This window comes from Phyllobates terribilis, unplaced genomic scaffold (assembly GCF_046119375.1).
Source record: "Phyllobates terribilis strain yellow unplaced genomic scaffold, ASM4611937v1 Scaffold_2__4_contigs__length_985480577, whole genome shotgun sequence".
Taxonomy (NCBI): Eukaryota; Metazoa; Chordata; class Amphibia; order Anura; family Dendrobatidae; genus Phyllobates; species Phyllobates terribilis.
The window spans coordinates 120,224,649-120,249,891 of NW_027362762.1; the positions used below are offsets into that span (position 1 = coordinate 120,224,649).

The 25,243-nt window shown below is 45.7% G+C and overlaps 1 protein-coding gene across 1 annotated transcript in view; it reads right to left on the reverse strand.

The window, feature by feature from the left end:
- Positions 1 to 19,954, reverse strand: part of CCNA1 (cyclin A1) — a 207,101-nt gene extending 187,147 nt beyond the window's left edge. The window contains exon 1 of the mRNA XM_073669851.1: positions 19,810 to 19,954. The gene's annotated coding sequence lies outside the window, so the exon portion shown is untranslated. The remainder of the gene's footprint in view (positions 1 to 19,809) is intronic.
- Between the last annotated feature and the right edge of the window lie 5,289 nt (positions 19,955 to 25,243).

The following is a 25,243-nucleotide window of genomic DNA, read 5'->3' on the forward strand; positions in this document are numbered from 1 at the left end:
TCCACACATAAGACCTCAGGAGTGGACATGGATGTCAGACATATGTACCATCCTCCAAAACTTTGAGGACTCCACCAAGATGGTGATTGGCGATGACGCCATAATTAGCGTCACCATCCCGCTTCACTGTCTTCTGAAACGCTCTCTGCTCACAATCAAAGAGGATGCATTGCAGGCGGAGCACGATGAGATGGAGCAAGGAAATATACAGGGTGATTACACACAGCCAAGCCTCATCTCATCCCAACGTGGATTGGGTGACAATGAGGAAGAGGAGGAGGAGGAAGGACAGGAGCTTGTTTCATGCACTATAGACGGTACTACCTGCACAGCTGTCATACCGTCTGTTCAGCGTGGATGGCCAGAGGACAGAGAGGAGGAGGAGGAGGAGGAGAGCATGGTCAGTCATCCTCTTGGTGAGGACGCGGAAGTCTTGCCTGTTAGTAGTCTGGCACGCATGGCTGAGTTTGTTATGGTGCCTTTCCCATGACCCTCGCTTTCTCAAAATTTTGGGTGACAGTCATTACTGGTTGGTGACACTTCTAGACCCACGCTACAAGGAGAACTTTATATCTCTTATTCCTGAGGCGGACAGGTCTACAAAAATGGGGCTGTACCAGAAGGCCCTTGTTGCAGAACTATTAAAAAAATTCCCATCCGAAAACGCTGGCGGCAGAGGACACACTTCGTTGGACAACCAAGGAGTACAGGCAAGAGAGACACAACTTCAATCTAGCAGAGGCAGGGGAACACTGTCAATGTTCTGGGAGAGTTTTCTCAGACCCTCCCATCGCACAGGCCCTGAGGCGCGGGGTACTCTCACAAGGAGTGCAAAGTTTGGGAAGATGCTGAGGGAGTACCTTGCCGACCGTACCAACATCCTCCGTGATTCCTCTGTGCCTTATAATTATTGGGTATCCAAGCTATATACGTGGAATGAACTGGCTCTCTATGCCTTGGAGGTCCTGGCCTGCCATGCCGCCAGCGTTTTATCAGAGCGGGTTTTTAGTGCCGTTTGTGGAATTATAACTGATAAGCGCATCCGCCTGTCAACTGAAAATGCTGACAGGCTGACTCTTATAAAAATGAACAAGGGCTGGATTGGGCCAGACTTCTCAACACCACCGAATGATAGCAGCGTAACATAAACTCAAATCCAGTGTCTTTTCTCGGGAGGTGTATTCCCATGCACCTTTTCACACCCACACATGGGTATACGCTTCCTGATTTTGTCTATTTGCTATTGTCCTCCTCTTTCTTCTCATCCTCCACCACCATATCACCAGGGTGACCGTGGTCCGTGATGTAACACCCACATAATTTTTTTAAAGGGTGTTTATGATGCCCGTGAAATTTTTTTTTAATACAGTATGTTCATGTATACCCCCCAGGGGTAAATGTTTGTCAGCCCATACACTTAGTGCATGGGCATTACAAGTATAGGAGGCCCGCTCCTTTCTAATGGGAACACGTCTCTTCCAAGGGGCATTGAAGTGCCTCCAAATTTTTGGCAGCCGTTGCATTCACTGCATAGGCCAACACTATGGGAAACTCTCCTTTCTATTGGGAATTTGTCGTTACTGTGGCCCTGCTCTGTGTGTCTTTAAATTCTTAGTGGGGTTTTTTCTAAAATTGGTCAGCCGTTGGACTCACTGCATACCCTATAACTGTATAGCAGACCCTCTTCTTTCTAATGGGAACATGTCGTACCTTGTTACTGTGGCCCTGCTCTATGTGTCTTTAACTTCTTAGTGGGGTTTTTCCTAAAATTGGTCAGCCATTGAACTCACTGCATACCCTATAACTGTATAGCAGACCCTCTCCTTTCTAACGGGAACATTTCGTACTTGTTACTGTGGCCCTCCTCTGTGTGTCTTCAAATTCTTAGTGGGGTTTTTCCTAAAATTGGTCAGCCGTTGGATTCACTGCTTACCCTATAACTGTATAGCAGACCCTCTGATTTCTAATGGGAACATTATTTTATGAGGCCCTCCTCCACGTCTCTTCCAAGGGGCATTGAAGTGCCTCCAAATTTTTGGCAGCCGTTGAATTCACTGCATAGGCCAACACTATGGGAAACTCTCTCCTTTCTAATGGAAATTTGTCGTTACTGTGGCCCTGCTCTGTGTGTCTTTAAATTCTTAGTGGGGTTTTTCCAAAATTGGTCAGCCGTTGGACTCACTGCATACCCTATAACTGTATAGCAGACCCTCTCCTTTCTAATGGGAACATGTTGTACCTTGTTACTGTGGCCCTGCTCTATGTGTCTTTAAATTCTTAGTGGGGTTTTTCCTAAAATTGGTCAGCCGTTGAACTCACTGCATACCCTATAACTGTTAGCAGACCCTCTCCTTTCTAATGGGAACATGTCGTAGTTGTTACTGTGGCCCTGCTCTGTGTGTCTTTAAATTCTTAGTGGGGCTTTTCCTAAAATTGGTCAGCCGTTGGACTCACTGCATACCCTATAACTGTATAGCAGACCCTCTCCTTTCTAATGGGTTCATGTCGTACCTTGTTACTGTGGCCCTGCTCTATGTGTCTTTAAATTCTTAGTGGGGGTTTTCCCAAATTTTGGCAGCCCTTGCAGTCACAGCATGGGCAATTACCATTATAGGAGACCCGCTCCTTTATAATGGGAACATTTTTCTTACTGAGACCCTCCTCTATGTCTCTTCAAAAGGATATTTTGTTGCGTCCAAATTTTTGGCAGCCCTTGCAGTCACTGGATACGCAATAACAGTATAGGAGACCCACTTGTTAATAATGGGAACAACAAAGCATAGCCGGCTGATGGATCTCTAACAATAGCTACGGCCGACTGCTGGCCTTTTAAGAATAGTAAGGGCCGTCCCTCCATCATAAATAAAAAGGATGTGTCTGATGTGTCACACACCGCATTGCCAGATAAGGTTGTAAAATTTTAAAATAACATTTCCCGGTGAATGCATTTGTCTTAAAAAATAACGTAAAAAAAACAAAACAATAGGATCTTTTTTTAGTATAAAAAACAGCGTCACCAATTTAACCTCAATGTAATCACATTGTTCAGCTCATGCACCTCCTCCTCCATCTCCGAAATGATCACATCAGTCACAAGCTTGCAGCACTGCCTTGGCCAAGCGGCAACAGGCTGTGCTGAAGAAAGCATGCTTCATGCTTAATTGACAAACCGCCCAGCGCTGCCGAGTTGTTGAAAGCTGTAACACAGCAGCCTGATCTGTGGCTCTCACTGCTGAACATACAGCCAGGCATGATCGTGTGTGACAATGGGCGGAACCTGGTGACGGAGAAATGACAGCCGGGGTAGATACGGTTTCCCTCTATGCCAGTCCTTTCACTGAGCTAAACAACTCCCACTGAGAAGCTGTTTCAGATTGAAAAATATTGTGTCCACCAGAGGATTTGATACTGAGGGCTAACCTTTCTCACCTGCTCAAGAGCCCCATAGCAGCTGCAAAGTTATCGCTATCATGAACTCTCCTGTGGTAGAAGCCAAGGCACACCAGAGGATTCTCTGTTGGGACCGTCCAACCCTGCTGAGAAGCAATCCTGGCTAAGAAAAGTGTGTGGGAAGGTTCCCAGACATTCTATGGCTGCTTTTTTACTGAGGAGGAAACACACGCAAACACAGGGAGAACATACAAAGTCCTTGCAGATGTTGTCCTTGCTGGAATTTGAACCCAGGATCCCAGTGCTGCAAGGCTTCAGTACTAACCACTGATCCAATGTACTGCCGGTCACCCTCTAATATCTAACAGGCTGGAGAAACTTGCACCTACTGCCACTCTATCTTCAGCTCCTTTGTGAGAAAATGTATTTGGGCAGCCAATCAGTCTACCAAATAAAATTTCAGAGAAGGAAATTGGGGATGGCTTCGCTACTGGTACTGGGGGCAGTGCTAATACCATGGCGTCGTACCATAGTTTGCTGGAAATATTCCAGGCTGGTAGGAGGCAAGCAAATTCCCACAGAAAAGTACCAGCAGTAATGTTCAGGCCACATTTCAAGTGCAAGCAGCTTTAGAGGACTTCCTGGGAGAAATGACACTCAGGGTAGATACGGTTTCCCTCTATGCCAGTCCTTTCACCAAGCTAAATACAACTCTCAGCCAAAAAAGTTGTGGACTGGCTCCGTACCGTCCCTGGCCACATTCACCTGTACACGTGTTTGTGGTTAGGCGGTCCTTCCCAGTAAGTGCACTGGGGAGGGCACGGGTAATGTTGTGGAACCCGTGCTTGTGGAAGGCAGAGGCGATACCGGAAAATATAGTGGCGGCTGGTGACCAAGTATGGACACTCGGCCGCCGCTGGCATGAGGTTGTGAAAAGCTTCCACCTCCACGAGCCTAAAAGGCCACATTTCAAGTGCAAGCAGTTGTCAAAGATTTGGCAGTATAGTATTGCAGCCTGTGGGTGGGTGGGTGGCTGCCTGCATACTTGCGCTTGCATTCCAAGGAATGGAGTAGGGACAACTGAACGCTGCAGTGGGACAAGGACATGGACGGTGAGTCTGCAACGACAGGTGCATTGCGGGAGGCATCTTCGCATGCGCCAAGGATTACTTATGATGGGCACACTTTTAGGCAGTGACCTAGGAGTCAGAGATGCTTCCAGAGGTCTTCCCCATGCTATTCCTATGTCTTTTCAGCACTGTATGCATGTATCTGATGATGTGTCACGCACCACATGACCAGATAAGGTTGTAAAATGTTAAAATGACATTTCCTGGTGAATGCATTTGTCTTGGTTGAAAGCAATTCAAAATGTGCAAAAATGCATCAAAAACGCTACGTGTGAACATAGCCCAAGTTGTGGAGGAATATTTTTGTTTTTGGTTATTTATTTTGCCTTATATACAAGTCATTACCCTGGAAAGGATGTTCCTAAACATATTTCCCAGAAAAATCCATCTTGGTTTCGTTTTTGTATGTTTTATTGTGAGTCCATAAAAGTGGTATAATACTCTGACCACGTTGCTGACAGGAGTGATCTGGGAGTCAGAGATGCTTCCAGGGGTCTTCTCCATGCTGTTTGTGACATACCTGGCGGCGTCCTTGCATAGTGGTCCATCTCCCACTGTGCAAGAGCGCGCACTTGATCTCCAGTCCAGTCTGCTAGCCTGGCATCCCTCCATGCTGTCTGTTTGCCTCTGTGTCTGCTGCTTAAGGGCGGCGCCCGATCACTTCCTGCTTTTTGTACCTGCTGCAGGCACACCCCTTGTGCGTCCTCAGCCTATTGCTGTCTGTCATCTGGTATTTAACCCAGCTGCTCCAATGAATCCCTGCCTGAGCACTGTGTTCTGGCAGTTGGCCTTTGGTCACTGATATGCCAGGTCCCGTTTATGTTTCCTGCCTTTGGTATCAGTTCCCGTGTCTGAACTGTGTCCTGTCTGTTTTATCTTCTAGCCTGTTGTCTTCTGCCTATCCTGGAGGCTGTATTTCCAGGCCTGTGTGAACCCGCTCCTGTATCTTGCTGCTGTGCCTGTTCTTGTCTGAATACTCTCCTAGCCTGTTTTGTTTTTCTCTATGTCCGTACTTTCCCTTTTTCTGCAGAGTCTGAACTCGTACCTAACTCCTGCTCGTTGTCACTGTACTTCCGTTTGTGAGTTTGTGGTCCACTCGCTACTTCTCTGCAAGTACCCTGTGGGTATCTGGTTCTGCCTTTCCCTTCTAGTCTGTTCCGTGTGAACAGAGCCCTGTCCCCACCGCGTCTGCGGTTTCGCTTTGCTCAGCTCTGTCCACCGCGTCTGCGGTTTTCGCTTTGCTCAGCTCTGTCCACCGCGTCTGCGGTTTTCGCTTTGCTCAGCTCTGTCCACCGCGTCTGCGGTTTTCGCTTTGCTCAGCTCTGTCCACCGCGTCTGCGGTTTTCGCTTTGCTCAGCTCTGTCCACCGCGTCTGCGGTTTTCGCTTTGCTCAGCTCTGTCCACCGCGTCTGCGGTTTTCGCTTTGCTCAGCTCTGTCCACCGCGTCTGCGGTTTTCGCTTTGCTCAGCTCTGTCCACCGCGTCTGCGGTTTTCGCTTTGCTCAGCTCTGTCCACCGCGTCTGCGGTTTTCGCTTTGCTCAGCTCTGTCCACCGCGTCTGCGGTTTTCGCCTTGCTCAGCTCTGTCCACCGCGTCTGCGGTTTTCGCCTTGCTCAGCTCTGTCCACCGCGTCTGCGGTTTTCGCTTTGCTCAGCTCTGTCCACCGCGTCTGCGGTTTTCGCTTTGCTCAGCTCTGTCCACCGTGTCTGCGGTTTCGAATTTGTCTCCCAGTCTGTACTGGACCCTACCCAGCCTGCGCTCTAGTCTGCCTGTTCCTGTATTCCCCGGTGTGGGTCAACAGCCGTATCCGGAGTCTGACCTGGAGTAGACCCTGGTTCCTCTGCTCGGTTCCTCTCTGGTGCACTGGCGTCGTATGCCGTCGTGCGACCTTGGTCGGATCGGGCAGATACTTAGTAACGCCCCTCCAGGCACTCTTCGGTTCATGGCACAGTGGAATCACTACATAAACACGCACACGCCAGTCAGTCCGGGCGTGTGCATTACACTGTTCCCATGTCATTTGAGCACTGTTCCCATCGATTTGGGAAATTTTTAGACCTTCTGCAGACCGCCGGGGGGAGCTGCCTGAAAAATGCTCAAGTTTCCCATAGACTTACATTGGGCTCGTTGCTCGGGTCGAGCACCCGAGTATACCAATTTGCTCGACCCGAGCAACGAGTACCCAAGCATTTTAGTGCTCGCTCATCACTAGCCATTATTTTATGATCGGGGAGAGTCCGACCTTCACCATACCCATTAAATGAAGCTGGTGCAGTGCGGAATCAGCGCAGTAGTGCCTTTACTGTTTTTTCCAGCGCCCCTTTACTGCATATCTGACCATAATGGAAATTTTCAGAATAAACAGTGGGGTCCTCTAGGAAGTTGCCAAAAAATATAACTAATTCTATCCTTTCTTATATGCAATAGTAAAAAGATTATCTTAAAGGCAGGGCCGGCTCAAGGTTTTCGCGGGCCCGGGTGAAAGAGTTTCAGTGGGCCCCTTTAACACATACCACGATTCATGATACACAGATACGGCAGAGAAATCTAGGCATAATACAATGCCAAAGATTTCACTTATAACTTCTTACACTACATGAGTGATATCTATTGCAAATTCTACAATAGCTCAGAAACCAGCAAATCCTCGCAGCACACAGTGCATGACCTGGGGAGGATTCAAAAGTTTTCATATTAGATCGGACAGTATAGTCCTCTATACAGTATAATAGGCCCCACATAGGCCTCCATGCAGTATAATAGGCCCCACGTAGTCCTCCATGCAGTATAATAGGCCCCACATAGTCCTCCATGCAGTATAATAGGCCCCACATAGTCCTCCATACAGTATAATGGCCCCACAGTCCTCCATACAGTATAATAGGCCCCACACAGGCCTCCATACAGAATAATTGGCCCCACAGTCCTCCATACAGAATACTTGGCCCCACATAGTCCTCCATACAGTGTAATGGGCCCCACATAGTCCTCCATACAGTATAATAGGCCCCACATAGTCCTCCATACAGTATAATAGGCCCCACATAGTCCTCCATACAGAATAATAGGCCCCACATAGTCTTCCATACAGTATAATAGGCCCCGCATAGGCCTCCATACAGTATAATAGGCCCCACATAGTCCTCCATACAGTATAATGGCCCCACAGTCCTCCATACAGTATAATAGGCCCCACACAGGCCTCCATACAGAATAATTGGCCCCACAGTCCTCCATACAGAATACTTCGCCCCACATAGTCCTCCATACACTGTAATGGGCCCCACATAGTCCTCCATACAGAATAATTGGCCCCACAGTCCTCCATACAGTATAATAGGCCCCACATAGGCTTCCATACAGTGTAATGGGCCCCACATAGTTCTCCATACAGTGTAATGGGCCCCACATAGTCCACTATACAGTATTATGGGCACCACAAAGTCCTCTATACAGTATTATGGGCACTACATAGTCCTCCATACAATATTATGGGCACCACATAGACCTCTATACAGTATTATATGCACCACATAATTCATACAATATTATGGGCACCATATAGTCCTCTGTGCAGTATTATGGACACCACATTGTCCTCCATACAGTATTATGGGCCCCATATAATGCTCCATACAGAATAATGGCCCCCATATAATGTTCCATACAGAATAATGGCTCCACATAAAATGTCCCATAAAGAATAATGGACCCCATATAATGTTCCATACATAATAATGGACCCCATATAATGCTCCATACAAAATACTGGACCCCATATAATGCTCCATTCAGAATGGGCCCCCATATAATGATCCATACAGAATAATGGCCCCATATAATGCTCCTAACAGAATAATGGGCCCCATATAATGCTCCATACAGAATAATAGACCCCATATAATGCTCCATACAGAATAATGGGCCCCATATAATGCTCCATACAGAATAATGGGCCCCATATATTGCTCCATACAGATTGGGCCCCATATATTGCTCCACATAGTATGGGCCCCATATATTGCTCCATACAGTATGGGCCCCATATATTGCTCCATACAGAATGGGCCTTATATATTGCTCCACACTGTATGGACCCCATATAATGCTCCATACAGTAAAGGCCCCATATAATGCTCCATGATGTATGGGCCCCATATAATGCTCCATGATGTATGAGCCCCATATATTGCTCCATACAGTATGGGCCCCATATATTGCTCCATACAGTATGGGCTCCATATATTGCTCCATGCAGTATGAGCCCCATATAATGCTCCATATATATATTTTATTTATTTATTTTTTTATATATATACTCACCTCTCCTCGCTAGCTGCTGCATTGCTCTGGACTCCTCAGAGTCGTTGTCTTCCGGCACTCTGCGCTGTGATGCTCAGATTAGCGGGCGTGCTGTAATGACGTCATCGTGCCCTCTGACCTGAGAAGTCAGAGTGTCAGAAGACGCCGGAGCTGTGGAGGAATGGGGAGAAGTAAGTATTTCAAGTGGGGGGCCCACTCGCAGGCGCTGGCACTGGGCTCCCCCGACTCACAAGTGGGCACCCGGGCATGCTCAGGGCCACGGCACTTGCCCTGGTGAGCCGGGTGCTGACGCCGGCCCTGCTTAAAAGGGATATCTGGGAGTTTGTAAAAAAAAAATAATGTGCCTACGCACTAACAGGCAGGTAGTTGTTTCCTACCTGCCTATGGTGCCTGGCGCTGTTCTTCCCCAGCACAGAGCTATCACAGACAGCTCCTGCCAGTAATTCAGCTGCCTCTGCTGACATCAAGTTGTCAGAGCAGCGACTTCTTTCCCGCCTTGCTATGTCAACGGGGCGTGACTGCTGTTGCCATGCTGATTGATAGCTGGCTCCTCCAGTTAGGTAGTGGGGATCCGGATGTCAATCAGAATGACGTCGGCAGTCACGCCCAGTCAACAGAGCAGAGCTGAAAATTATCTGCTGCTCTGTCCACATAACGTCAGCAGAGGCAGCTGAATCGCTGTCAGGAGCAGTCTGTGACCGCTCTGTGTCAGCAAAGAACGGCGCTGGGCACAATACTTACCTGTGAGTGTTTAGGCACATTTTTTTTTACAAAGTCCTGGATATCCCCTTTAAGTAGTATTGGCTGCTGAGAAGTTTAAATTTTCGAATACCAGAAGAACATTACTTGCCTGACTACATTGTGCCAACTGTAAAGCACAGAGATAATAATGTGTGGTTGTTTTTCAGGGGTTTGCCTAGTCCCCTTAGCTTTAGTGATGAGAAATGTAAATGCTTCAGTATACCAAGCTAATTTGGATAGTTGTGGGATCAGTTTGGGAAAGGCCCTTTTTTCCCCCCAATAACTGTACATTGCACAGAGCAAGGTCTAGAAAGGCATAAGGCTCAAATGGGTGAGTTTGTTTTGGAAGAGCAGAGCTCTGACCTCAATCCCATTGGACAGCTTTTGGACGAACTAGAACATAGATTGTGAGCCAGTCCCTCTCCTCCAGCACCAGTGACCGACTTCATAAATGCTTACTGAATGAACGGATTGGCCAAAAATTCCCAATGACACCTCCAAAATGTAGTAGAAAGTCTTGCCAAAAGAGTGGAAGCTGTTCTAGCTGCAAAGTAATAGCCAATTCCTTATTAATGCCTATGGATATAAAATGGTATGTAATAAAAGCTCCCTGTAGGTGTAATGTGGAGGTGTCCCAATACTTTTGTCCATATAGTGTATGATAGATGAGTTCTCGAGCTGATATTAACAGATCTCAATTCATGCCACTGATTTACAGTTGGGCCTGTCAGATTTTCGCAGGGGTTGTAATATACCTGACAACAAGAAGAATGCTGTAGTCAACAAGTCAACCCCATTTTTGATTCCATGACAAAAAACAATAATGAGAAAAGAGCCTCAGCTACAACAACTAGGGTATGGATGCTAAATATTTAAAGGCTGGAGTATTGTCAGAACAGTAATAATAATATCCCTGAATCGTTGTCAGAACAGTAATAATAATATCCCTGAATCGTGTGCCTAATCTTTTGTAACTGGTAAATGAGTTTTCCTCTTTGGATAATCCCTTTTTGCTGGCAGGATTGACAATAAACAAACCACAAAGTGTCCAACTGTTGGGCCCCCCAACATCAGTTGTGATTTGTAGGAAAACTTATTAGCATTGAATTTCCCTGCAGAGCTATTACAGGACAAAAAAAAATCAGTGGTTGTCTGTGTAATGTAGGAGAGGACAGGTCCTCCAGAGTGAGAGGCGATTTTTGTAACCTTTCTTCACACTGACCTAGAGATAAGGATACTGTATAATTTGCCACTTTAAAAACTCAGAATACCTGTCACGGGGACATTGCACTGATTAGAACTGCTTCACCTTCCTATTAGCAGTGCAAGTTTCCCTTTCTCAGTTATTGCAAGGGTTAAACAGTTTTGTTTATCTACTGGAGCTCTCCATCGAGTTGTTGTAAGGTGCCCGAGCGAGGTAGTCGTGGGCGAGCTGTAGTCCCCACTCGCTATGGCACCCTACAGACAATACGTGTCCTCCCTCTGAAGTGTGGCTGTGTATGTAGTGCTCTTCACTTACTTCAAGCCATCCGATCGCGGCTGTCTCCAGGCATTTCTCTTCTGGGACCAGGGCAGCAATAAATTCAGAGGACACGAGGTTCTGAACCAGAACTTGAACTTTACTTGGGGAAGAGGGATATATACAGTATTTACAGGCAGATATAATGGATAAGCTCCGACAGGCTATCATCTCTCTCACAGGCACTGACAACATCTTCAGCCCTGGTTCCCTCTTTAAGTGAAGCATCTCTTGTGACTCTATCTCTAGTCCACGAGACTCTTCTGTAACATTAACATTGACCTGGATCAAATATCTCCACCACGTCCTAGCCTGGAGTCCTATTTATCTTCTTCTGCTTCCTGCAGACTAGAAGTGCCTCGAGTCCTCATTAGCTCTGATGAGTTTCTCCGACCAGCTAACAGGACTCTTGCTCTTGCGTGAGGAGACTTGCACAGTAGTGATCCCACTGTCTGAGGGTGTAGAGCTCCCGTCTACCCTAGCAGCCACTATAGTCAGGCTGCCCGCACGATTCCCCGTACTGTCTCTTAATGGCCTCTGGACACTAAAACCGAGGCTTTTTGCCAATGTGCCCACCCCCAGTGAGCTGTCATCACACAGCATTAACTCATCACTGCCTGCAACCCTGCTAGCAGACTCAACCTGACACCTGCACTCAGAACAGTGGCATCTTGTGGCCGTTTACAGGTACTGCAGCCCACAACAAATTATGCCAGGAACAAGCTCTATATCATTCAAGGCTTGATCCGGGCACTAAGTTCCCCCTTTACCCTACTGACTGGACCAGTAAAGCTAACCCCTTAGCTTGGTCTACCAACAGTTCAGAGAGGTATGACTTCAGGAACACTCCTTTTAACGATCTCAGTACCAAGGGAAGGCTACGCCCTTCCCCACTATTACATTGTCTCAGCTGTTTTGAGTTTGCCACACCCCTCTGGTATATATGCTCACCTGTTGCTCTTGGGAGTTGCCAGTGATAGCTTTACAACTACCTGGTTAGGAGTTGGAGGAGTGAGTTGAGTTTGGAGCAGGCATTTGGAGTTGTTTCAGATATCTGTGTGAAGTTGGTTTGGGTTTTTGTCTCCTTATCCTTATTCCCTTTTGGTTTGCCTCCCATTCTCCTTCCCTATATTCCACTTGTTTGTGAGTATTTTTGTATGACTACAGTTTATTTTGTCCCTGTTTGTTTCCCCTGTGTGTCTTCATGTTAGAGAAGGACTATCGATTCTACTATTCTACTCACTAGCCAGGGTAAGACTCAGGGTAAGACAAGGATAGGAACATGATCGCTGCATGGGGTGAAAGCTAGTGATGGGCGAGCACTAAAATGCTCGGGTGCTCGATGCTTGGGTCGAGCACATTGGAATACTCGGCGCTCGACCCGAGCAATGAGCCCAATGTAAGTCTATGGGAAATTCGAGCATTTTTCAGGCGGCTCCCCCCCGGCGGTATGCAGAGGGCCTAAAAATTTCCCAAATCAATGGGAACAAATGACATGGGGAAGACCCCTGGAAGCATTTGACTCCCAGGTCACTTCTGTCAACAACGTTGTTAGAGGTATTACGCCACTTTTATGGACTCACAATAAAACATACAAAAACGAAACCAAAATGGATTTTCCTGGGAAATATGTTAAGGAACATCCTTTCCAGGGTAATGACTTGTATATAAAGCAAAATAAATAACCAAAAACAAAAATGCTCCTCCACACCTTGGGCTATGTTCACACGTAGTGTTTCTGATGCAATTTTCACTTTTGCATTGCTTTCAACCGTGACAAATGCATTCACCAAGAAATGTCATTTTAACATTTTACAACCTTATCTTGCTATGTGGTGTGTGAGATATCATCAGACACATCGTGTTTCATTTATGAAGGAGGGACTCTGAAAGTCACAAAGCCTATTTTTATAGAGCCATCAGGCTGCCTTTACTATTCTTAAAAGGCCAGCAGTCGGCCCTCACTATTCTTAGAGAGCCATCAGCCGGCTATGTTTTATTGTTCCCACTACTAAAGAGTGGGTCTCCTATACTGTTATTGCGTATGCAGTGAGTGGCAGGGCTGCCCAAAATTTGGACGCACCCCAATCCAATGCCCCTTTGAAGAGACTAAGAGGAGGGCCTCCTGAAAACAATGTTCCCATTATTAGGAAGTAGGTCTCCCATTGTGCTTACCTATGCAGTGAATGCAAGGGTTGCCGAAAATTTGGAGGCACTCCAATGCCCCTTGGAAAAGACGTGGAGGTCAGAGGGCCCTTGAAAACAATGTTCCCATTATTAAGAAGTGGGTCTCCCATTATGTTTGCCTAGTCAGTGAATGCAAGGGTTGCCAAAAATTTGGAGGCACTCCAATGCCCCTTGGAAGAAACGTAGAGGAGGGCCTCCTGAAAACAATGTTCCCATTATTAGGAAGTAGGTCTCCCATTGTGCTTGCCCATGCAGTGAATGCAAGGGTTGCCAAAAATTTGAAGGCACTCCAATGCCCCTTGGAAAAGACGTGGAGGTCAGAGGGCCTCCTGAAAACAATGTTATCATTATTAGGAAGTGGGTTTCCCATTATGTTTGCCTATGCAGTGAATGCAAGGGTTGCCAAAAATTTGGAGGCACTCCAATGCCCCTTGAAAGAGACGTAGAGGAGAGCCTCCTGAAAAAAATGTTCCCATTATTAGGAAGTGGGTCTCCCATTGTGTTTGCCTATGCAGTGAATGCAAGGGCTGCCAAAAATTGGGAGGCACTCCAATGCCCCTTGGAAGAGACGTGGAGGAGGGCCTCATAAAAAAATGTTCCCATTAGAAAGGAGAGGGACTCCTATACTTGTAATGTCCATGCACTAGGTGTATGGGCTGACAAACATTAACCACAGGGGGGTATACATGAGCATGCTGTATAAAAAAAAATTTTTTACGGGCATCATAAGCACCCTTTAAAAAATTATGTGGGTGTTGCTTCACGGACCACGGTCACCCTGGTGATATGGTGGTGGAGGATAAGGATGAGGAGAAGGAGGAGCATAAGAGCATAATAGCCAAAATCATAAAGCGCATATCCATGTGTGGGTGTGAAGAGGTGCATGGGAATACACCTCCCAAAAAAAGACACTGGATTTGAGTTTGTTACACTGCTATCATTCGGAGGTGTTGAGAAGTCTGGCCCAATCCAGCCCTTGTTCATTTTTATAAGAGTCAGCCTTTCAGCATTTTCAGTTGACAGGAGGATGAGCTTATCAGTTATAATTCCACCAGCGGCACTAAAAACCCGCACTGATAAAACGCTGGCGGCAGGGCAGGCCAGGACCTCCAAGGCATAGAGAGCCAGTTCATTCCACGTAGGCAACTTGGATACCGAATAATTGTAAGGCACAGAGGACATTGGTATGGTCGGCAAGGTACTCCCTCAGCATCTTCCCAAACTTTGAACTCCTTGTGAGCGTACCCCACGCCTCAAGGCTTGTGCGATGGGAGGGGCTGAGAAAATTCTCCCAGAACTTTGACAGTGTTCCCCTGCCTCTGCTGGATTGAAGTTGTGTCTCTCTCACATGTACTCCTTGGTTGTCCAACAAACTGTGACCTCTGCTGCCAGCTTTTTCAGATGGAAATTATTTTAATAGTTCCGCAACAAGGGCCTTCTGGTACAGCCCCACTTTTGTAGACCTGTCCGCCTCAGGAATAAGAGATATAAAGTTCTCCTTGTAGCATGGGTCTAGAAGTGGCACCATCCAGTAATGACTGTCACCCAAAAGTTTGAGAATGCAAGGGTCATGGGAAAGGCACCGTAACAAAAACTCAGCCATGCATGCCAGACTGCTAACAGGCAAGACTTCCCTCAACAAGAGGATGACTGACCATGCTCTCCTCCTCCTCTCTGTCCTCTGGCCATCCACGCTGAACAGACGGTATGATAGCTGTGCAGGTAGTACCGTCTATAGTACCGTCACTAGCTCCTGTTCTTCCTTCTCCTCCTCCTCCTCTTCCTAATTGTCACCCAATCCACGTTGGAATGAGATGAGGCTGGGCTGTGTGTAATCACCCTGTATGGTTCCTTGCTCCATCTCATCGTGCTCCGCCTGCAATGCATCCTCTTTGATTGTGAGCAGAGAGCATTTCAGAAGACAGATATGCGGGATGGTGACGCTAATTATGGCGTCATCGCCGCTCACCATCTTGGTGGAGTCCTCAAAGTTTTGGAGGATGGTACATATGTCTGACATCCATGTCCACTCCTGAGGTCTTATGTGTGGAGTCTGAACTGAATACTGACGGCCTTGTTGATGCTGGTACTCAACAACTGCTCTCTTCTGCTCACAAATCCTTCCCAACATCTGCAATGTAGAGTTCCAACGCGTGGGGACATCACACACCAGTCTGTGAGCCGGAAGCTGCAAACGCTGCTGAAACATGGCAAGGGCGGCGGAAGCTGTAGCTGACTTTCTAAAATGGGCACACAGGCAGCGTACTTTAACAAGCAGATCGGGCAGCTCCGGGTAGGATTTGAGAAACCGTTGAACCATGAGATTAAGCACATGGGCCAGGCATGTTACGTGTATGAGCTCGCGTCATCTCAGAGCCGCCACCAGGTTCCGGCCATTGTCACACACGACCATGCCTGGCTGTAGGTTCAGCGGTGTCAGCCACAGATCTGCCTGCTCTTTCAGAGCTGTCCACAACTCTTCAGCATTGTGCGGTTTGTCACTTAAGCATATTAGCTTAAGCACAGCCTGTTGCCGCTTGGCCGAGGCAGTGCAGCAGTGCTTCCAGCTTGTGAATGATGTGGTCATTTCAGAGATGGAGGCTGAAGAGGAAGAGGAGGCTGAGGAGGATGAGGTGCAGGAGCTGTAGACTGTGGGGGCAACCCTGATTGACCTAGGGCTCGCAATCCTTGGCGTCGGGAGGACGTGTTCTGTCCCAAGGTCCGACTGGGTCCCGGCTTCCATTATGTTAACCCAGTGTGCCGTCAGCGAGATGTCCCGTCCCTGCCCACAAGCACTTGTCCATGTGTCCGTGGTTAGGTGGACTTTCCCGGTAACTGCATTTGTTGAGGGCACGGCTAATGTTTTGGGACACGTGTTTTGGGACGGCACACCGGGAGAAATAGTGGCGGCTGGGGACCGAGTACCGAGGGACGGCCGCTGCCATCAGATTGCGGAATGCTTCCGTCTCCACGAGCCTGAAGGGCAACATTTCGAGCGCAAGCAGTCGTGAAATGTGGGAATTTAGTAGTGTGGCCTGTGGGGCATTGGCTGCATATTTGTGCTTGCGATCAAGGACTGGGGTATGGACAACTGAGCTCTGCCCTGCGACAAGGACGTGGACGTGCTTCCTGATGCTGCTACTTGAGAGTGTGCAACGACAAGTGCAGGGCAGGAGGCATCTTAGAATGCACCATGGACAGAGGATTGGCTTGCATGCACAACAGTGGAAGAAGTAATGGTGCCACCCGCAGACACTGTTCCTGGACCCTGGATTTCGGCCCACAAAGTCGGGTGCTTTGCTGCCATGTGCCTGATCATGCTGGTAGTCGTCAGGCTGCTAGTTTTGCCACCCCTGCTGATGCTGGCCTGGCAGTTGGTGCAAATGGCCTTTTTGCTGTTATCGGCAGAGTCTTTAAAAAACAACCAGACTTGGGAAGACCTCACAGATGTACTGGCAACTTCCTTCGTGTTGGTGTTACAGGGAACGGTTGCCTGCCTTCTGTCTGCGGCCACCACACTGCTTCTTCCCGCCTGTTGGAGTGCTCTGCCTCGCTCCCCCTGTGTGCTGCTGTCCTCGCTCTGCATGTCCTCCTGCCAGGTTGGGTCAGTTACTATATCATCCACCACCTCGTCTTTCACTTCCACACCCTGGTCCTCCTCCTGACTTTCTGGCAATTGTGTCTCATCATTGTCCACCTCTTGTGACACTTTCCCACCGTTGCCTTTGTGTGACCTTGGCTGCTAAAATATTTGGGCATCGCTACATGTGATCTCCTCTTGCCCCGCTTCAAGTGGACCGGGCGAGAGGCCCGAATCTATAAATGGAAAAGTGAACAGCTCTTCAAAGCGTCCAAGTGTGGGATCAGTTGTCTCCGGGCACTCGGCATGGTGGGAGGAAGGAGGATTAAGGTGAGGAATATGCGGTCCAGACTCACGGCTACTAAGACTTGACCGTGTGGAAGACAGGGTGGTGGTGGTGGCTAAGTGACTGGAAGCATTATCCACTATCCAACCAACAACCTTTTGACACTGCTCTGGGTTCAATAGTGGTGTGCTGCGGTCCCCTAGGAATTGGGACAGGAAGGTCGGGCGAGAAGATGTGGGTGTTTGTTGTGACACAATTTCAGCTTGCCCACGGTCTCGACCTTGGCATGCACCATCACCATCACGTCCAGTTCCCTGTCCCTTGCCATGCGCCTTGCCCATTTTAAATGGAGGACAATATCTTCCACGCTCACTACAAATGGCTGAATTTGGAGTGAAGTTATATGTAATCCGTGTGATGGAGAAACCACAGTTTTAAATACCTGGCCTGTAGGTAACTATTTTGAACAGCAAACCGATGCCAAAAACTTTGCTGACACACTGAAAAAAAATTTGAATGGAGGCCAAAAATGGCAGTATTTTCAGCACAATTATATGTGATCCGTGTGACGGACAAACCACCGTTTTAAATAGCTGGATTTTTAGCGCTGTAATATGGAAAGGACCTGGCTGTATTCTGCAGTGCCAACAAGCAAATAGCGCAGAAAAATGGTGTTCTCTGGATTGCTTTATAAGCAAATAATGAGGATTAAAATCCAAGAAAAAATATTCCTGGCCCCTGAGACCTGGGCCTTTGTCTAGAAATATCTAACAGCAGCAGAAGGCCGAACTGGAATGGAGCCTCTTGTGCTATATGCACTGCAGTCTGCTATATACACTGCCTGCCTGATATCTCTGCAGATGGATTAGTCCTCATAAGGACTGTTTATTAATATGGATATTTGTAATGTACTTGTTTTCTCCTTACACTACCTAATACACAACCAAATCTCTCCCTAGCTCAGCAGCACCTCTCCCTACACTGGCTGATTGTGGAGTAGACTGATGAGCACAGCAGCGCTATGTCTGATATAGACCTGATGACCCTGTGCGGGCAGGCCATCACTGAAATGCCACAACCAACATGGATGCGGCATTACAGTGAGTGGCAGGCAACCCTTGCATATTGATTGGAGCTCTAAAAAGGAGGGGACCAGAGCATCCACCCGAGCATCTCGCAAGTACTCGGCGAGCTCCGAGCATCTCGAGTACTGAGATACTCGGGTGAGTACCGAGTACTTGTGAGTATGCTCGCTCATCACTAGTGAAAGCCCATCTAGGGATGCCACAGGAGCTCAGGGTGGCACATGGCAAGTATCAGGGATGCACCCTTGTTTCCTTCCCTAGTGGCAGAGTTACTTTTCCCATCTGTCTCGTTGTGTGCCGTCTTTTTTCCATCAGAAGTGTGAAAATACAAGAACAAGGTGTATTGGAATGTTATTTTTAGCTAGATGAATCTTTTTAGCTTTTAAGAGTTGCCACTGCCAGATCACTACTTTGGTCTGTTTTTTTACCGGTCAGTTATTGAAATCCATCACAACAATATCTGGGGTTTTTTTTCTGGATAGTTTGTGTAAACCCATTACTAAAGGAATTGATAAATGTATGATCTGTAGGGGTTCAACCACTGGGACCCCCACTCATCCCAAGAATGTGAGCCATGAGTACCCCATATGACCACTGCTTCCTTCACTTTCTATGGGAAAGGTGGACACTTTTAATTATACAGACCTACAGTATACATTAGAAGGGAATGGAGTAGTAGACAGGCATCTTAACTTCCACTCCATTCACACAGAGCACGGGACCCCCATTCTCAGGATCAGTGAGTATCCTAGAGGTGGACACCCTTCTATCCTGTGGATCGCTGATTAACATTGGTGAGAACCCCTTTTAAAGGGGTTGTCCCAAGAACAAAGTACATTTTATTTAATAGATCTTGGAATAATAATAAGTCCCACAATTGGATGTGTTAAAAAAATGTTCCTGTGCTGAGATAATCTTATACATGTTCCCCTGCTGTGTAATGTGTAATGGCTGTGTCTGATCGTGCAGGAACATGGTCTGAACATACCGCAGCTCCTGGGCAGGGGTGAAGCAAAAGAGAGTATACAGACAAGACAGCATGATCGCCTCTGATTCTTTTTGTGAGGGAAAACATTTCCGTGCCTGTTTTTAAGCAATGATTTGCCTCAAAGAAAGAATCGACTGGGATCCCCTGCTGTTCTGTCTGTATACTCTTTTGCTTCCTCGCCTGCCCAGGAGATGTGGTATAATCAGACCATGTCCCTATAGAGTCAGACACAGCCCTTACACAGTACACAGCAGGGGCACATTTAGAGGATTATCTCAGCACAGGAACATTTTTTTAACACATCCGATGGTGAAATGTATTATTATACCAAGCTCTATTGATTAAAATGTTGTTTAAAATGAACTTTATTGGTGGGAAAATCCTTTTAAGTTGGCAATGGATATAAGAGCTATGTTGGAAAATCTGTTGTTTACAGCGCCCATTATTTCTTCCAAAATGTCTTGTTTGGGGGCCGAAGGGTAGGTACAGATTGGATTATAATGTGGCCGATCCTCTGATTCAGACAGAGAAATCTGACAACATATCGTCCCTATTAAAACAAACATGCATGCGTTGCTCACCTATGAATATACTGTATGTTCACGGAGGAGATGACCAGATAAAGACCATTACCTTATGTCCTGGCTTTGTTTGGATGCTGGAACATCGTTATTCATCCTCTCTCTATCCTCCTTACATACATGCACAAATATATTCATTAGACTTTTAGCTGTTAGTAATCTAATGACTGTCCTTTATGATTTGCATCCTGTATGTACATGATAGATAAGGCCAACCCAGTAGAAGGACATGTTTTTGCAAGACATAAGATTTCTATCTCATCCTACACATTTGCTAATTCACAAACAGCAGGTTAACACTTGTCCCTCATGTAGATTAAGTAATCTCACTCTCCCTCTCCCATTGTGTAAATCTAATCAGGAAAGCAATTGCTGTTTCTCCAAACTGTATTTAATATTGAATGAATTATCATTGATTTTCGCAAACCCATAACAATTTTTAAGCATGTCCACTAGAGATTTTTTTTAAATATGCCTCCACTAGAGATTTTTTAAATATGCCCACTAGGGATGATCAAATCTATTCAAATTTAAATTTACTAGGTTCGTCAAATTTTTAATAAAAATGTTATTTGCTGCAAATAGCAATATTGCAAAACCTCCAGTTGCACTGCAAAGACTCTTTAACACAATCGCAGACCAATCGCACTGCTGCTGCCGCCTCTGCTATCTCTCTCTTGTTCACAGACTACTACTCTCATTTTCTTCGTTGCTGTAGATACATAATAAATTGCTGTCTGGAGTATTTGTCCAATGTTTTAGGGCTTCCTCTTCCTGTCTCTATTGCTGAACTATAAGCCCTGAGGTTCTCGCTCTATTCTAAATTACCTTAAAATAGCTTCTGCATTCCCTGCCTATGCTTTTATACAGGCTATGATAATCCCTCCTGATTGGCTGCTTTATATCATGTGATGTGATCACAGCAAGACATTATCGAGAAACCAGTGTGACCATGCCTGCTATCATGGCAGTCTTCTGTCTTCTGTGACTGATACAATTTTCTACAATGTGTAAAAAGTCAACTGGCATTTCCCGCTAATCAAATCACAAATAGTTTAAACTGCAAATTTAATAAAATTTGAAATCGCGTCAGTTTTGTATTGAATTGATTTGCTTATTTCTAATGCCCACTCAGTGAAACATTACAACTCCGTTAATGATATTGATCATTGGCTTTTTCATTACCAAACACAATTATAAACAGCAACAGTTCTGAACCTTTTGCGCATCAGGAGAACATACAATCTCCATGCCGGTGTTACTCCCTAGACTCCAGTACAGCAAGCAACAATGCTAAACACTGGTCCTCTATGTTGCTGCCAATCTTTTTGTCTTTTTATATAATGCTAACATATTCTGCAGCCTTGTACACTAATATGTGTTAAAAATCCACTTCTTCACAATCCAGGAGTTTGATGTTTCATTATTAGCTATGCAAGTTTAATGGTTAATATTCACAAAGTGTCCCTTCCATGAGCTCATAACAGCTATCCAAACTACCAGCAAGTACTGCGGGAGAAAAAAGTATTGAACACATCTCCAATTTTCTAAGTAAATATAATTCTCTAGTTCTCCAGATGTAGGTAACAACACATCCAATCCACACAGGCAAAAAAATCAAACCATAGATATCCATGAATTAATTTATGTGTAATATTGAGAAATGACACAGGGAAAAAGTATTGAACACATTTACTTAAATTTCTTTAATACTTTGTACATAAGCCTTTGTTGATGATGACAGCTTCAAGATGCCTGCTGTATGGAGAAGCTAGTCGCAGGCATTGCTCAGGTGTGATTTTGACCCATTCTTCCACACAAGCACCCTTCAAATCTTGATTGTTCCATGAGTTGTTTCTATGAACTCTGAGCTTTAGTTCTTTCCATAAATTTTCTATTGGATTCAGGTCAGGTGATTGGCTGGGCCATTCCAGCAGCTTTATTTTCTTTCTCTGAAACCAATTGAGAGCTTCCTTGGCTGTGTGTTTGGGATCATTGTCTTGCTGAAATGACCACCCTCGTTTAATTTTCATTATCCTGGTAGATGGCAGCAGATTTTTATTTAGAATGTGTCGGTACATTTGTCCATTCATCTTTCCTTCAGTTATATGAAGTTTGCCAGTGCTTTATGCTGAAACAGCTCCACAACAAGATGTTCCCACCTCCAAAAATCACTGTAGGTATGGTGTTTTTGGGGTAATATGCAGTGCCTTTTGGCCTGGTGGTCCTTGGCTCTTGGACAACTCTTCTGATAATTCTTTTCACTCCTGTGTTTGAAATCCTGCAGGGAGAACCTGGTTGTGGCCAGTTAATGGTGAAATAATGCTCTTTCCATTTATGGATTATGGCCCCAACATTGCTCACTGGAGCCTTCAGTAGTTTAGAAATTCTTCTGTAACCAATGGCATCAATATGTTTTGCAACAATAAGGTTGCAAAGGTGTTGAGACAGCTGTTATGATCTGCAATATGTACTAAGGAAAGATAGGGGAAAGCTGTCCCTACAGTAAGACTAAGCTGAATCCCTATGATGTAGCGGGCTACCTGTTCCTAGTGAACAGACCCGCCTTAGTCCTCGGCTAGTCTGAACGAAGACCTATAGAATTAAGGGAGGGGTCCCTAAAAGAACTAAGGACTGGGACAAAAATGGGACACCTCCTGAACAGAGAAGTTGTTGCAGAACACAAAAAGACAAACTGACAAAAATGTACTAGAGGTCCCAGAGGACCAAGCGAACTTGACAGAGAAAGGCACCGAAGCACCAGGCTAGAGAAACAGTCAAACACTGAAGTCCAGCACAGCCACAAAGGCGGAGCTGGAATATAAAGGCAGATGGTCACGTGACCGCAAAACACAAAATGGAAAAAACAAACATGAGGGTTCTAACAACAGCTCACTGCTTTGACACATCATTAGATGTTTCTTGTGTGGCACCTTGGTAATGAGATACCTTTTTATAGGCCATCAGTTGAACCAACTGATATTATCTTTCACTAAGTGTCAGGATTGTTTTCTAATTACTTATAGATTTCATCTGGTGTCATAACTTTCCATGGCTTTTTGTACCTTTGTTTCTTCAAGTGTTCAATACTTTTTCCCTTTGTAACTTCTCATTATTACACATAACTTAACTTAATTTATGTACATCTATGGTTTGATTTCTTTACTTGTTTGGATTGGATGGGTTGTTACCGACTGCTGGTGAGAATTTTTTGTCAATAGCACATTTAGAAATACATTTACTTGGAAAATTGCTGACGTGCCCAATACTTATTTCACCTGCTGTTTATGGAGATTTACCTCTGTTTTGTTTTAGGAATATCTGGGATTTGTTTGCTCGAGAAGAGTCTAACATGTGGATCCATGTGAATTAACTTTAGAAATAGTAAAAATAAAAAGTAGTAAGCAGTAACCAAAACTTACCTAGGCCTCGGGCAGTTCAATCATCTCCAGTCAATAAGTTCTGAATTCAAAGCTCCTGGGAACATGTGAGTCTCTGAGGAGTTGGACACTAGCATAAGACACTATAATCTGCTTTTTGGGGCTCACACATGAGCTTATACATCGAACTAATGTTTTATCTGATAGTACTTGGACCAATGTTATTCTATGGCGCAGTGCTGATCAGCATTTTTATCTCATACTGATTCAGCATGTGAAAAAATCATGCAGCTCAAATCGGATGCCACTCACTCATTCAAGTCTATGGGTGCATGGAAAAGATCGGACTGCACTCGGATGACATCTGAGTGCAGTCTGTTTTCCGCGGACCCACACAATGGACAAAAGGGATACATTTTGTTTTCCATCTTCTCCTCAAAGTGTGCTCTGATTTTCTCATCTGCTAGAATTAGATCACACTATGCTCACACACTGATCATTAGCATAATTGTCCCCATTAACTTTGTATGAATCTGGCAGGCGGTCATAGACTTGCCCCATTCCCTCTCATTCTATGTCCATATTGGCGTAGCTGGCCAAGACTCATGTGAAAATGCCAAATATCATAATATCTTTGAGCAGCTTTGGAGTTGCACAAAAATATTTTGACTTATTAAGGTGTTTTACGCCAAGTCAAAGGCTGTGTGCCCACGATGCATTTTTTTAAGCGTTTCCGCGGCGGCAAAAACACTGCAGAAACTGTTAAAAAACGCATGGTAGAAGGCCTGCCATATTCCCCAATGATAATCCGCATGTGCTGTGCACATGCTGCGGAAATTTCCGCTGCGGATTATCATTACGGAAAAAAACGCAGCACTACTAATTATTTTGTGGAAGCGCTGCGTTTTTGCCGCCATTGACTTGCATTGGAACGCATGGATTATGCATCACTGGATCTGTACATGCGGAATCCAAACGTTTTACCTTCTGATGGCCCCCGCTGCGCTTGTCTTCACTTGCCGGCAGATCGCGGTGGACTGAAGGACCTGCGCTGACGTCATAGTCATGTGACGGCAGGTCCTTCAGTGTACCGCGAGCTGCCGGCAACCCAGGAAGGAGCGGATAAAGACTCCGGGGGCCATCGGAAGGTAAGTATAGATTTATTTTTTATTTTTTACCATTCTTTTACGGTCACACTATATAAATCCATGCCGGTTGCATGGATTTATATAGTGTGACCAAGTTGACAAGCACTTTCCAAGTGATGCTAAAATCGCTTGGAAAGCGCTTGTCAACCCGCACGCGGAAATGCAAGTGAAGAACGCTTCACATCCGCTTGTCCCTGGCAGGAAAACGCATGTACAATCCGCATGCGTTTTTTCTGCCAGGAAGATGCAGAATCGCTCAGGAAAAAATCCTGAGCATTTCTGCATCGTGAGCACATAGCCAAACACTGAATTTTTGCTGAATTTTTCTAGTGGAAACTGAGTTGGTAATCTAAGTTTTTGAGGAGGATTTGGAGAGTTTCTGCTTAGTTTCTGTTCCAAAAATTCCTCAAAAAACTCAGGGTGAACATAACCTTCAGGGAAAAAAATTCTTCAATAAATGCTTCTGGAAAAGAAAAACTCCTTCAGCAATTCCACGCTTTCCCCTCAAAAAAAGAGCTTTACCTGAACAAATCTGTAGTTTTTAATTTCAAAAAACTCTGTGAACTCTTATCTGTCCTAATGAGGATATCCCTCAAACAGCGCTGTCTTCCAATGAATGTTTGTAGTTTGGCTGATCTTTCAAATAAAGGCTGTTTAAAAGGTTCAGCATAGACTTACAGGGAGCCAAAATAATTCACAAAAATTTCTGGAGGACGCACATCAAAGCATCCTTTGTTGGTCATCTAAATTTAGAACATGTTCAGTTGTGACCATAAGTGAAGGGGCTCTTAAATGAGGCACTGCGAAGAACTTCTTTGCAGGATATACTCTAAAGATCTGCCTCCATGCCTTTCTCGCTCATCTATATTGCCTACATTCTTAGTATTTTTCTAGTGGCCACATCCA